General features: G+C 41.3%; 1 protein-coding gene and 1 long non-coding RNA gene across 4 annotated transcripts in view; one reads left to right on the top strand and one right to left on the bottom strand.

Moving 5' to 3' along the window:
• Positions 1 to 15,908, bottom strand: part of CDK12 (cyclin dependent kinase 12) — a 93,191-nt gene that overhangs the window by 27,002 nt on the left and 50,281 nt on the right. The window lies entirely within an intron of this gene.
• Positions 3,608 to 5,056, top strand: LOC140708421 (uncharacterized). Its single transcript, XR_012088589.2, has 2 exons — positions 3,608 to 3,743; positions 5,024 to 5,056. It is a non-coding gene; the product is annotated as an uncharacterized LOC140708421 (long non-coding RNA).

The raw sequence follows: 15,908 nt of genomic DNA, 5'->3' as shown, positions 1-15,908 counted from the left end.
AAATTCATAATGTCTTAATGTGAAAAAAAAGGTATTTGCGAAAAGGGGCAGGCAAAGTCTTACAAATCCATGTAAAACAAAGAATGGGACAGGATTCAAGATGGAATTTAGAGAAATGCAGATGGAATTAAAAATGATTCTCACATCCATTGCCCCAAACGGCCTCTCTTCTATTCCTACTGAAAGGATGAGTGAGAGAACAAGAGTATTAGGGGAACACAGTCAGTGTACAGAGGGTTTGAAAGGAAGGAAGAGCCATCTGAATTCTGGATATACTGTAGATCCTTTTCCGTCCTTCTGCATTTATAGCTCAGTCCATAAAGCTGGCTGGAAAACTTCACTAGGATGGTTGCAGTGTTGATAAGAGAACCAGAAAGGGATCCTACATGTGCACAGTACCCAAATACCCAAAGGTCTTGTGGCTCCATTTATCACTCTTTCTTGAGATCTCTCCTCAAAACTCTCACTGTCATCTCTCCACACCCCTCCTTCGATCAGGTCTTTCTGTTAACCTCTTGATCCTCTCCCACAGCAGCTCTAGCCAACATTCAGTAAAAGTAGCTGCAGTTGCCTAAACTCATCTCTCCTAGTCTCCTTCCTCTGTTGTCTCTAATGAAACTCAACACTGAAAATGTCTCACCATCACTTTGGCTTCTTATATTTTGTAAAATACCACATACGTTGACAGTGGTTTAAACATTATGTGAGAATTATATTTTCTTGCTTTGTTAAAGAACACTGCATTACCACAAATAGTAACCTTGTTTTGCTGGACAAAACAGAGAAAGGCAGTAAAAGAAAACTGGAGTTATAGCCTCAAGGAACAGCTGCATCTGGGAGAAATGGTCCAGACCATAATAGATGAATATGAGACGAACAAATAACTATTTGGTGGTAATCAAATTGTCAATTTGTCAATATCTTGCTCACAGAAGACTTTTTTTCTCTCCCCCTCAAACACACACACACACACACACACACACACACACACACACACACACACACACACACACACATTCACTCTCTCTGCAGGTCACGGATGGATGGCAGCTGTCCTTCCCTGTGGCACCCTTCTTGCCAGCTGTTACTATATGACCCAGATAGTCTGGGTTTATCTCAGGCTTTCTATATATCTTTACTCCCCCATGGACATTGTCTCCTCTCCAAATTCCATTCCTCACATTGCCCTGCCCTGTCAGCCCCTTTTCTCCCTTTCCTATTCTTTTCTCGTGCCTCTGAAGTTTGGTTCCTTACTTCTGGAATAGCATCCTGCTGTTTACATTCCCTCCAAATCCTTCTTCAGGACCTTATCTTTTTCACATTATCACCATATTCTCAAGTCCTTTTCTGCATATCAAAGCACACCCACCTACCATTGCACTTTTCTGTTCCCACCTGATAAGAGCTGACATTGTCACAAGTTTAGAACGTTTTAGAATCCAGACATGCCTACAGAACAAAACCAAATCTTTTTGAAATGATCTTGAAGATTTCTTTCGCCGTTTGGTTTCTTAAGGCCCAGAGGATCATCATATGGCCAAAGAATGGGAATCACTGTCAGTGTACATGACATTTTACAGTTCTCTGTTTTTCTAATTTTGTTTTTTTGAAATGGCAGCTTTCTGTATCAGGACTACCAATAAAATTTGGTTGTGTCACTCTCTTAAGGATGACAGCTCCCCACCCCCCACTGCACCACAAGACTAGAATAAGGAGGAACACTGAAGGCTGTCATGCCCACCTCTCAGGTAAATTAAAGCCACTTAATTTCCTCTATTATTCAATCAGACTTTTTAATCCAGTGCAGTTTGCTAGCCGGCAGCCAAGGACTGAAAAAAAAAGAGATGGCTTGTGAAAATGAGCCACATTGATGTTTGTTCCATGCTTGTCTCACCTTATTTGCATTTGTCCTGTTACATAACTCACTTATCTTCCCTTCCTCTTTACTTATTCCTCATCCCTAAGCTTTTACTGCCTTTTGACTTACTGTTGTCTTCAAACCCTCTAATCAGAGAACTGACTGTATTTCTTTTTTTTTTTTTTTTTTGCTTCGAACACTGATGCCTAACTTCTAAACAGAGAGGCACACCAGAGTAACTGGAAATAACACCTTTTAGTCAGAAAGCTCAGTTTCCTAATCTGATATGTGTACAGATAGATTGTAGTTATGTACATCTGCTCCCCATACCAGAATTACGAATAAAGTCCCCCAGATGTGCCTTGCATGTGATCTAATGTGAAAAATTCTTGATCTCCATATCCTTCCATCCCAGAAAAGAGCTGGAAGGACTGTGGACACTGCAATATCCTATGAACAAATGTATACATACATGCCAAATTCACATATTCAGTTTAATATACAATAAGCCTCTCCTTCCCATTCCCCATGGCTACCGTAAACTTAGATTTTGTAAACTTAGATCCTTTTGCAACAGGTTTAGTACTGAAGGCAATATACTCGGCAAATAATAAGAGGTTCCTCTCCTTTATTATTTCACATCATTGTTTTATTTGCCACGAAAGCATGTTTTAGTGCTAAATTGTGGGCTGATTCCATTTAACCTAGGTTTCCACACTGGGTCAAGACATCAGGAGAGGAAAGTTTTATCCAGGCTTTGCGCCGCTGTCACAGGGCTTATAAAACAGGAGGATCCATGAGCCCCAATACTAATGTTCTACTTCATTCAAATGAAAGGCTATGTGTTGGCATATCAAAATTCCAGGACTAAAGGTTTGGGACTGAGGAGACAGCCAGTGGGTGCTTCAGCCTATCTTGCTGTTTGTGAAAATAAACACAGAGAGACATTCATGTTGAGCCACTAAGCCCTGATGCCAGCTATGAATGACGAGACACTGGTGCCCAGGTTATAAAGCCACAGCACAGGAAAGAAATATCTCCTCCCCCAATGTTGCTTGCTCTGAGATTGAACTGGAAACCTCAAGAAACATAATGATTCCTGAAACTGTAGCTAGAGTCCAGAGACCTGGCAAACCTCATGGCCATCTGTCAGAGATGTTCTCATTCTGGATTTCCTGTTTTTTCCCAATGGTCAGGCTTGATGATCCTCAGGGTCCCTCCCAGCACTGCAATTCTATGATTATATGTGTGGCTGAGGTAAAATCCCACCCAGGAGTAACTGTGGGAAATCTACCCACTTAGTGGGGGGAGGTTCTCCAGGGCGAAGAGTACTCCGGAGGTTTCTCTGGGCCTCGCATCTGGCCTGGGTGGGCAAATACATTCCAATGCAGAGAAGAGCAAGCACAAGCCTCCACAAGCAAGGCAAAGCCTCCCCTCTGCACAGTCACACTTTCCCTGTTGTCCTCCAATGACACTAAATATTAATGAGTGGCCTACATTAAAAACCACAAGCACCTGACTCTCTCTCCCCCGCCTTCTGCACCTCCCTTCCTTCTGCAGGGCAGCTGCCCTCACGCATCACCGCAGAGACCATCTTCTTTACCAGCAGGAACCCACCCTCCCTTCCTTTCTCTACCCCCCCCCTTCCTCACCACTCCCTTCCCCCATCACTGCCAACTGGGGACTCGCCAGAAGGCAAAGGGGGGCTGGTACAGCTGAGCAGGAGGAGAGCAGCACCAGCTGCGCATTCATTTCCAGAGGTTTCTCTTCCCTAGCCCAGTCTTGCTTCTCCTCTTTTCTTCGGAGGCTGCCGTAGCAAAGTCTGGTTGAAGAAATCACACAGGAAAAACCAAAGGAAAGGAAATAAAAGACTATGTCAAACGTGGTGAGTGAGGTGTTTAATAAGACCTGCTCTAAGGAACAGTCATTGTCGCATAAGTATTAGAAGAGGCCAAACCACAGGTCTTTACTTGGGTTTCTGTGTTTCAACCCCCTACCCTGCACTGCAAACAGAAAACGGCTGCCAACTAACAAGCAAAAAATAAAAGAAAAAACAGAAAAATAAGACAAAAATTGGCTTGGATAGACTCCCCACTTTCTGTTTTTGAGTCAGATGTTAAAAAAAAAAAAACCCAAAAGACACAGTTTGTTATCCCCGGCTCCTTTTGTTATTTTATTTTTAGCTACATACCAATACAAGCTCTTTATATTTTTATTTATTTATTTATTTATTTATTTATTTATTTATTTATTTATTTACTTATTTACTTATTTACTTATTTACTTATTTATTTATTTATTTATTTAATTTATACCCCACCTATCTGGTCAATTTGACCACTCTAGGCGGCTTAACAACATAAAAACATAACAAGTATATATATATATATATATACTTATTTTATATATATATATAAAGAAAAAAAGTTATAACAATTAAATTATTCTGCAAGATGGGAAAAATATAACAAAAAATCAAATAGAAAAAGAAGGGAAGAGGGTCAGGAATTGACTGGGAGGAAGGCCTGCCTATACATCCACGTTTTTAATTGATTTTTGAAAGTACCCAGCGAGGGAGCAGCGCGAATCTCCGGAGGCAGATTGTTCCAGAGGCAAGGAGCCACCACCGAGAAGGCCCGGTTTCTTGTTTTTTCCTTCCGGGTCTCCCTCGGCGTCAGGCTCCTCAGCCTCACCTCCTGGCTCGCACGAGTGACACGGGTAGAACTTGGTGGGAGTAGGCGTTCCGCCAAGTATCGAGGCCCTAAACCATTTAGGGCTTTGTATGTAAGCATCAAAACTTTGAAGTCAGACGTGGAAACTCCAAGTGGTGCAGAATGTGACAGCCAGACTCCTTAGCGGAGTGAGAAAATTCGACCATGTTTTTTGCTGGGTTCTCCTGTTACCTGCCCCAAAACCCAAGATCAAGCCCTGCTCCCTGCAAAACAACAACAGTCCTTGACTTAAGGCTTTGCAAGGAACTAGAACTTGTTTTTCAGGAGTTGGAAATCTAAACGGAAAAACCTACAAGCAGAAGGACATAGGAGAGAGAAGATTGTGCTTTCATTTCGGATTGAGCAAAGTTAGCTCAGAAATGTTTAACATGGTGTATTCTTCTTCACTTCCATCAAAATTTGACGGGCCTCCTCCTGTGTTTTTTTTTACCAGGTGCTGGAGTCATGTAAATTCAGCAGGTGGAATTTTTCCTGTAAAAGAGTGATGACAAAAGCATTTCCTTCTTTGTATGGAACAACAATTGAATTTAAAACAGAGGAAACACAGCTTTCATGAACAAGAAGTCTACGGAGGTGAAGAATGAGGGGTGGCAACTTGACATTTACTGTCCAAAAGTATATATCTATGTTCAAACTTAGAATGTGCTCTGTAACATTTTCTTAAAATTAAGATACTGTACCCAGGCTATCCAAATTCTGCATCAACAACATATAAGTTTTGCATTGGAACCCCAATGAAAACTACTATCTTATTCAACGACACATTTAGCTTGTGAGATTTCAGAACATAACAATTTGTGTTCTCTCTTTTGTGCACATCACCTCTTTCTCTGTTTCTTCGAAGCTGGGTGTACCAGTACATAGCAATAAAATATTATGTTGTATTTTCTCTCACAGTTCTCCTGAGGAAGGAGAGCCTTATAAGAAATATTTGTGAGATTTCTTTAAAGGTGTGCCTTCACAAGCAATGCAGAGACTTTCAAGTCTGCTTAATCCAGATTCTCAGTTGAAAATAAGAGAGTCATGAAGAGGAGGAGGTATCACCAAGACAACTGTCAGCAACCTGACAAAAGGGAGTAAAAAGATCTAACTCAAGCTGAAACAGGGTGACTTGTGAGTTGGAGATCCTATGATTCAAGAGGAAGCTTGTGTAGTCCATGAAAAGAGTATCTGTAAACTTGTGCAAGTTGCATGTTAAATCACATTTTAGAAATAAAGTATGAATTTCAACCTGGCTGCTGCCCGGTCTAACTTGGACTGCTCAAAACAGAATGGAACAAACTACTTAGGATAGAAGAGTAAACAAGAAAAGGGGTGCTTCACTCCACAACTCACTCATCAGAACGCAGATAAACACCATGTTTTGATCTTTTTAAAAATTCAGCCATAGAATCACAGGGGCCACAGAACCAAGCTCCAAAATGAAAGTCTTTAGCTCTAAACCCTAGTTTTGATGCAGAGGTTAAACCATGTGCTTCTAAAAATGAAATGTCACTGAGAAAGGGCATATTACTTACCTCTTCCATGTTTCCAGCAACAAGTGATTGTTCCTCAGGAACATCAGTATGAGGGGTGGACAACCATTTTGTTGTAGTCAGCTGCATTTTAGGGGTGTGTGCATCTCTTGGGAGCTGCATGGTATATGATGGGTACGACAACCTCTATTCTCTGTCTCCTTCTACCAGCCACCTCTCTTTTTTGTCATTTAATTCTCCCTCCCTCCCTTCCCAACCAACTCTTCTGGAAGGGTGAGACTTAAGATTTTCATCTTGAGTCATGATTCTATTGACCCTGTGAGTATAGGGCTGAATGTTAAAAATACAGTAATAATCTGATGTTCATCTCAGACCTGATGAGCGAGTTTTCTTTTCCTCCCAGAGATCTCAACTGATTTCTTGCAAAGAGTCTTTGAAATCAGGCCCTGCAGGTTGCCCACCCTGATCTTTGACCTGGGGTAGTTGTTATAATGAAGCAAAAGGGCTTATATGTAAAGTGTGCATCCCTATTGTACATATCCCTTTCGTGCAGCATTGCATTGGTCTCCACAGCCAACCCCAAACCCATTTAGCTGAAACAAAGGGGTTGCGACATTTGCCTTGAGACTTTACTCTTACTTTGTAAGAATGATATACAAACAGATAACAAAAACAAACATCTTATAATTAAAACATATCCATTAGCATCACTGTAAGTGAGGAATGGAAAACATGTGGCTCCTGAGATTTTGCTGGACTGCAGTTCCCATGATTTGTCCACCTCCGGTTAGGCAGGCTAGTTCTGATGGAAGTTTCAATCTGACTGCATCTGCATGGCCACATATTCCTCACTCCTGTTTTAACTTCAGGAATCATGCCCTGCCCATACTGACTTTTACTGACTTTTGAAAGGGCACTTGATTATAAACGAGTGCCATGAGTGATCATAGCCTACCTATATCAAATACCCTTTTTGAAGATGCACATATCTAAAAGATAAAAGTATTATCACTTAACCACTGATACAAATGTGATCTGTTTGGAACAAAATTAAAGAACAACCCTGGCCAACATTCCCTCTAAGCCACGCAGGCATGTGGCCATGCACTGCTGCAGCCGAACCAGTGTTGCCACCCATTTTCTTCCAGTTGTGGCTGGAATCGCACACACTTGGGTCAGGGGCCCCAACCAATGCTCTGGAAAATTAGAGGGAATGTTGACTGTGGTCCAAGATATTTTTTTAACCAAGGCATTTCCCATTCATCCTCGTCAAGAGGCATAATACCTGAAATCAGGCATGTCATGTCAGCCAGAAAATCCTATTAGGCACATCTTCCTTGACATTAAAACTGCAGTAATAACAAACTAAATAACTTAACAATTTGCCCCTTTTCCATGGCAGCACAACTTTGGTGCCTAAGGCAGCTGTCTCACTTTGCCTAATGACAGGGCTGGCCTTCATAACAAAAAGCTAATAACATACATTTTGAAATTCCTGCCTTGTCTCCAAAGTCTATCAGTTGGCCAAGACTTGTCCTTAGAAGGAGGGCAAATTACTCTCTTTGATTACTTGCCTGTCCTACACCGATGTTACACACATACACACTCACACACTCTCCATTTCCCTTTATGCTGTGCTCCATCCAAACAGCCCAAAGTGGCCCTTGATTGATGGCAGTGTTTGCCCACTAAGCGCACCCTGTGGTCCAATCCTTGCACGTTCCCCAATTTCTCCCCAGTCCCTATTCAAAGACCGGCAGTGTCTCGTGTCGGTCCCCGAGGTGCTATTAATTAAAAATACATCCAATTAAATGGCAGGTGAGACCGTGCCACACGAGCTCCCTCCTCATCCTACTACGATTGGCTCATCTGTGCTTTGATTTGAATGAGACAGAGAGAGACAGAGAGAGAGAGGGAGAGAGAGAGACAGAGAGGGGCTACAGGAGGGTTCTCTGAACCTGTGCCAACATAGGCCATGCCAGTCTGTTCGGGTGGCGCTGTGTGTGCGTACTTGTGTGTGTGTATGCACAAGAGACATGGAAGGCTGATTTCCATAGCCGGTGGTTGGCATTATTATATTTTGTCAGCTGCGGCCTGCTCCATTTTTATGCTCTCCTTCTTCCAAACACCAAGGCTGAAACTGAAGGAGGATTCTCTAGCAGAGAAACAGTTTGCTAAGTGCAAATCTGTTTAAATCAGGCTGCTGGAGAAGCTCACAAGCAAAGATTTGGCTAGTGATTTCAGAACTAAAGTTTGAAGCTCAGTTTCTTCCTAGCTGCCTGCCCTGGAGGGTCTTCTCTGATGTTTCTCTTCAGCTAATTTTGGATATTTTGCTTCAGTTCCCTAGGTACTGAGGTGAAATATGACTGGCCAGCATCATTCTGGTGCCTGAGGCAAAGGACAAAATCACCACCACCACCTTACTGATTCCACATAAAGAAAATGACTGGCCTGGCAACTGAATTTGCTTTAGCATTGGTGATGGATGTCAAAACTAGGCCAAACAGCATATACAGTACTCTATCACCTTGCTAGGTGGCTGCATAGCTCAGTGGTTTAGGTATCAGTTGGGAATTGGATTCCCCACTGTACCTCCTGTGAGTAGAGGCAGCCTATGTGGCCATGGGCAAGCTGCACTGCCCCCCCCAGGTGCCCCCAGAAGAAGGGTATGTTAAACCACTTCCGAGTATCCCCTACCTGCAAAACCATGAAAAGGGTTGCCATATGTCAGAATTAACTTGACTGCACAGGATTATTTATTATTATCATGTTGCTATTACTCTGACCCCTCACATCTGATGCTGAGGTGGTTGATACACTTCACTCCACCCAAATATTAGGGGTCAAGATAAATCTAGCACTCTTAATGAACATAACTGTAGGAACCTACATTTGGGTCACAGCTGTGGTATATAGAGCAGTGGTCCCCAACCTTGGGCCTCCAGATGTTCTTAGACTACAGCTCCCAGAAGCCTTCACCACCACCTCTGCTGGCCAGGATTTCTGGGAGTTGAAGTCCAAGAACATCTGGAGGCCCAAGGTTGGGGACCACTGGTGTAGAGGAAGGAAGGCCTCACTTCTCCCTCAGTTGTCTTCCCATCTTAAATTACTTCCCCCAACCTGATAATGGCTATAATGCCAGGGGAGGGGGGCACAAATAAGACAAATAGGGGTGGGGTAAAAATCAAATAAATAAATAAATAAATAAATAAATAAATAAATAAATAAATAAATAAATAAATAAATAAATAAATAAATAAATAGTTGAATTATTCAACCAAAACCCATTTCATTATTTAGTTGTGATACACAATCCTGGCAAACTTCTGATATTTTGTACTTGTGTTATTGTCTGTTGGACAGATCCCCAAGAGACCCTTGATTTAAAGACAGGAAACCTATTTTGAATGTCAGTGCTTCAACTGTTGAAACTATTCATATAGACCAGACATTTAGTTAAAATGTAGGCATTTTCAGACTTTGCTTTTGTAAGAGTTATATTTCTTGTTGTCATCAGATTCCATTTTTCAAAAGATATTGCAAATATTAGAATCCCTTGGAAAACATTACAGTACCTTTCAATATCATACTTTAGTACCAACACATGAGAATCTACAGTCACTGCCATAATAACTACAAGGTAGCCAAATATTCACAGAATTCATGGGCTCATATTCTGAGCTGACAATGTGTTATTATGAAGAATCCATTTTCCCAAATTCTTGTGCCAGGGGGTGAAGCAGGTGGTTGGTACCACAGCTGCCTCTGCGTATCAAACCAGACACATTTTTAAAAAAACAGTATTTTCTTTCTTACAGCCACAAGGATTAGCAACTTGGGCTAGATTTTATGCATACATTTTTGAGAGTAACCATGACTGAACACAGCAATATTCCTTCTGAGAGTATGAATCACTGAACTCTGTAAATGGCTGGCCAAATCCTGGATACCACAGCAGTTATGGATTCTTATTTCTTACATATGGGCCAAGTAAGATATTGAAAGATAGTGTTTTGCCTTAAAGCAATACTTACAGGATCTTTTGAAAAACGGAATAACAAGCAATATAACTCTTACAAAAGCAAAATTTGAAAATGCCTACATTTTAACTAAATGTATGGTTTATTTGAATAGTTTCAATTGTTGAGGCACTGGCATTCCAAATACGTTTCCAGTATTAATATCAAGCCATAATTATGAGATCATCCTGATAACTAGAAGAAGTAGCAGTAAATACTCATGCACCAAAAGTCATATTGAAAGAGGAAGCATGAAACAAAGGGGAATGTGTAAGAAAATATTGTAGTAGGCCCTAAACTGAGTTTATTCTGAATCCTGGGTGGACGAAGCCTCATAAAGGTGTTCCCAGCTTTGGAATCTGCTGCATTTCTTGCCAACTTACATTCCTGCTAATTGGAGATTTTAATCTTCAGCAACTTTCTGCTCAGGGGTGCTGACAGGATCACCAGCTGCGCAGCTATTCCAGAAGCAGCAGCTTTTTAATCAAGTCATCTTGGCGGGGAAGATGGGATGGTAGAAGTGGGGAAGAGGAGCAGAAGGGTTATGAGGATGAGGAAGGTGAAGGCTTGGCGTTTGTCCCCCCTTAAAAAAAAACCCCAAAAAACAGCTTTGGAGGAGGCTTCTCCCTGCAAAAGCCAAGAATGGTGAGACCCAGGAAAATCACTTTGTGTTTATTCTTATACAGATTGTACCTTCTCAAAGCAGGCATGTGTAAGAGTGCTTGATTTAGGATTGATCCTACCATTAGGCAGAATGGGGTGGCTGCTTCAGGCAGCAGATTTTGAGTGTCATGAAAAGGGAGCACATTGTTAGTTAATTAATTGGTAGTCACTTTTTTTTTACTGTCAGGAATATGGGGTGAAGCTTGGGCCAAATAACCTCCCAGCTTTGGGTGCCATGCACCTTGCTTTGGGTGTTACACACCTTGCTCTGGGTGAAGGGTAGGGTGCCATCCTCTGTTCTGCCTCAGGAAGTAAAATGTCTTTGGCCACCCAGTGTGAATTATAGTGGGGTGAAGGAACTTACTGTCTTCATTGACTACAGTTGTTAGAAGGCAATTAGGAAGCATAATTTGGATGTATTTAGTAGGGAACAGGGCATGTGACTTGTGGGTTTCATTTAGTATTGCCCTTCTTCCCCCTCAACCTTTGATCACTGGCACTGGATCACAGGTGGGCAGGTGCATGGGTACAGTCACTGTGGAGATGCCTCAAGCAGCTATGGCTCATGTTCCAAACTCAGTGGTGATATCTCCGTCTGAAATGATGGGAGCCCCACTCCCAATCAGATCACAAGCTACCTGCTGCCTCGGTGTAATAGGCAATAATGAGGACAGAGAATGTGGCATTACAGTTGTTGGTTTTTTTTTTTTAATTGTGCCACTTGACAGTTTCTCCCTGGTTTGTGGGATCAAACATTCTGCAGCAGCAACCTGCCAACACGGCTGACCCTTGCTCAACCACTCAACATCTAGTCCTCCATTCTCTTTCCCATTGTACTCATTTAAAAATTGCTAGAAAGTTCACAAACTGGGCCTCTTGGCAAGTACCATGCTCTCCGGACATGACAAACCATGTTCTCTTTGTTTCCAGTTGTTTGATCATCCAAGTTATTCTGCTTCTGTATGCAACATTCTCAAGTTGCATAACTACATCACTCCTCGTCTGTTAGAAGTGTATCTATACTACACAACTATAGTAGTTTGACACCATGTTAAATGTCATGGTCCCACCCTCCAAAATGCTGGAAGCTGTAATATACTGAGAGGCTCTGAATTTTCTGCTAGAGAACTAAAGCACTAGAGCCATCAAGCAAGAAATTGAAAGGGCTTCACCAAACTACCAGCTCCAGAATTCCATTCAAGAGAGCCATGTTCATTAAAGATGTACCCAAACTGCTACAACACTTGAATGTAGATACATTCTAGGAATTTGTCTTATCCATTAAAAAACAGCCAGATGTCACCATCAGGATGGGGGATGGGGTACCACCTGCACATCACTCAAATATTTGCATCCCCAAATAATAGGACAAAAGAGGATACCAATTTACATAACATTCACATATGCTAAAATATCTATATAGATGACATTTTAGACAAGAATGCAGTCATTTCAAGAGAAATATATCAGATAATTAAGAGTAGGCAAGACTGCGACCAAGTGACCTGTATGCCTACTCAGCTTCTGGCCAGATGCCCACTGTTGATGGGCATCTTCAAGGCCACTGCTGTGTTCTCCTTTGACCTGATGACCCGCAAATTCTGTAACCAGGGGAGCTAAAAAGCATTACATTCTATTTTCTGCTACTACTTGTTTAAACACCTCTATCATGTTCTCCCATTAAGCAAGCGGCTATGCACTTAAATACTGTATACTGAATGTGGTTGGGTTGGATTTTTTTCATTCCTTTTTGTACATTCCCTTGCAAAACTGAAAAATGGGTAGGATTTTGATTTTTTCTAAGGGCGTGGCACAAATTAATGTGAAAAAACCAGCTTTGTTTGGTTTTTTAAACACCGAGATTCTCTTTAGCCAGCAAAGAACAGTGATCTTCACCAAATCAACTTTAATAACTTCCTCTGCCTCCATTTAGTTGATTTCTTTAGCTGTTAAGGTCTCTCTTCAGCAAGTGATCAAATGAAATCAAGCCAAAAGATAGCTCAGGATGCAGTTAACAGGCCATGATGACCCAAAACAGAGATGTCAGAACAATCTTCCTTGCTGAAATTCTCTGAAGGTTTATTGTCATGTGCTGCCCCCGTGTGTCTAAACAGAAAGATTGCCGCCCTCACCAACAACAATCAACTACAGTATTTGCTCATTTTGGAGGGCTTGGGTTTCACTGCGCCACCGTATTTAGGCAACACTCAAAGTGCCCCTCATGTTCTCTTGAATGTTTTTACAACCTCCATATAAGACAGTCCAATCATCTACCTTTTAAAATTATTTTTAACTTTTCTTTCTTGCTCAAAGCTGCTATTACTACTTTTTAAACAATTTAAAATGACCCAAACAGAATACAATCAATAACAATTTAACAACAATATTAAAAGCAGACTGTATGCAGGAAGGAAGGATCATCACCTCGCATCTAAATGGCAGCACTGTAGACAATAATAAATATATCTGGACAGGCATTCCAGCAACATAATACAGCTAGAGGAAAGGATCTCTCTCCAGCCACCAGCCCTTAAGTGCTGAGATATATCACCTGTGCAGCAGAATGGCTGCTTGTGTGATCTAAGGCAAGGGTGGCTAACTTGTTGGCCTCCAGATATTGTTGGAAATGCAATGCCCATCACCCAACCATCAACCATTCAGGTTAGAATGAATGGGAGCTGGAATCCATCAACATCTGGAGGGGCACAGACACCAGCACCACCATTATCTAAGTTTATATAGTAGAAGGTGGCCTTTCAGATTTTCTCTAGTCCCAGGAAGATACTATAGAGGGTTGCAGAAGTTAAGTGGTAATACCTTACTTAACTTCACTCATGGGAGCAGAGTATACTACCTTCTACAAGTCAGCATGCCATCAGATGCTGCCACCCAGTCAGAGAGCACCAAACTGGGAGAGCTTATCTAATTGCTATAGCATCCTGAATCTTCAGTTACACTCAAGATATGGACACTTACGGCAAGCAAACCTAAATCTATTCTAATTGTTAAGGCTTCTCTTTAAAAGAGCTTTAGGAATAACAGCTCTATCTGGAATCCAAGAATGATTTACTGTGGTTGTGGAACATCTACAATTCCTAAGGAGGTTTTTAGGGGAAACCACGATAGCGATTAAACTATGATTTCAGTAGTCTTACAGTTGTGGTGTAGATCCAGTCTGAGCAAAGGGTAGCTGTCCAAATGTTATTGGACTCCACGTCCCATCAGTCCTAGCCAACATGGTGAAGAATACTGGGGGTTACAGCATTACAACGTTGAGATTGTCGCAGTTTGACCAGACAAATCAGGATTCTTTTATATGAGATTCAGAACTGCAGTGTTTTCTCTCTCTCTCTCTCTCTCTCAAAAGCTTTGTTAGACAGACTTGATGTGAATGGGGAGGGAAGATATAAAGTTTGTATTTGTATTCTTTGCTTAGAGTGCCATCTGGTGAATACAAAACTCATATAGCTGGTGGATGCGCAACTGTTCTTAATTAAGGGTTCACTAGCTCAGTGACTTGGGTACCAAGATGTAGAGCCAGAAACTGGGTTTAAATCTCCACCATGCCTCATGAAAGAAGAGCTAGCCTGTGTAGCCTTGGACAAACTGCACAGTCCTACAACACTCCCGGAAGAAGGGTATGTAAAATATTTCGGAGCCCTCTTTACCTAGAAAAATCTGGAAAAGGTCGGCACAAGTTGGAATTAACTTAACAGCACATAATTATTAATTACACCAGGAGAGAACTAGATGTTTCTAAAGAGTTGAAAAAAGGGGTTGTCCTGATTTATCATTTTAGGCTACCTGATAAAAGCACAAAACAGCAACAATTATCTTCATCACAAGATGGCAAGGCTTTTTATTTAATTATTTTTGTCACCCTGGAAGAGAATTTGTGCATTTGTGAGTTTGTATTCTATGCCTTTTTGTAAATATGTGACAAATATAATAACTCCAGCAACTGCCATGTTTTTGACTGTTGCCTGACTTAGCACATAACAGCTAGCAAGAAGGAACTGAACAACTAGTTTCAAGAGGGGAAAAATGCCTCTCTATAAGAGTGTGTAACCAGTGTGGTATAGTGGGTAGAGTGACAGACTTGGGCTATGGAGACTTGGGTTCAAATTCCCGCTCAGCTATGGAAACTCATTGGGGGAGTGGAACTGATAAAGCCAATGCTTAAATACGGTATCTCACTTACCTTGAAAGCCCTATTAGGGTTTCTGTAAGTGGGTTCCAACTTGAAAGCACACAACAAAAACAACAAGAGGGTGTAAATCCAACTTAAAGAAGTTGCTGTAAGATCATTTTGGGGAAGGGGGATCCTTCCTTGGGCTCACCACATCAAACTAATCACCAGCTACTGACAAACATTCCTTTGTTGAGCAATGTCATTGAACAGGCCACTTCAATTCCAACTACTTTTGAATGAGGACAAATAAATTGGTCTCGTCTTAACCTGGTTTTGGTATAGCAACTGCCACTGCCTTGGTTACCTTGCTAGGTGACTATGCCTTGAGGATAAAGTGAATGCAATCCTGTTCTTTCTTTCAATACTATTCCTGGATCTTTCAGAAGCTTTTAATATCATTTCCTGCACCTCCCAACAGCTTCCAATATTTGTGCTATACTGTAGTATTAATCTCTGCAGCTGTGACGGACAGGTCAGTAACCACTCCTGTCCATCACAATAGAACCCTGATTTAGAACCAATGGTTGGACAGAAGAGGCAAAGCTAAAAAAATATAAGGAGAATGGAAGACAGTTAAAGATCAGTTAGGGATGAGTTAGGGGTATGAATTAGAGTTAGGGACTTCAGTTAAGGATATTAGAAGCAGTTTAGGCAGCTAGGACCAGCTTTGTGTTAGAGAAGAATAGAGATATAGACAACAAGATAAGAAATGAATAAATACCTTGATTAACATGATTCTACCTAAGCAAATATAAATGTTACCAAAGCACAGTTGATTGAATGAATACAATAAGACCATCCATGATTTACTTTACATGATTTACTTATAAACACTTAAATAAACATTGTGTTATTGAATAACACTGATTTAAGAGTCATATTTGATATAGTGAGGAATAACTCGTCTGGTAGCAGCGGAAAGGGTTGAAAAGTAAATGTCATACCCGAAAGTGAACCTGGGTTGTGTGG

The sequence above is a fragment of the Pogona vitticeps genome, chromosome 6 (genome assembly GCF_051106095.1).
Source record: "Pogona vitticeps strain Pit_001003342236 chromosome 6, PviZW2.1, whole genome shotgun sequence".
NCBI classification, from domain to species: domain Eukaryota; kingdom Metazoa; phylum Chordata; class Lepidosauria; order Squamata; family Agamidae; genus Pogona; species Pogona vitticeps.
The sequence above is the reverse complement of the archived record's forward strand: the minus strand, read 5'-3'. Positions and strand labels throughout refer to the sequence as shown.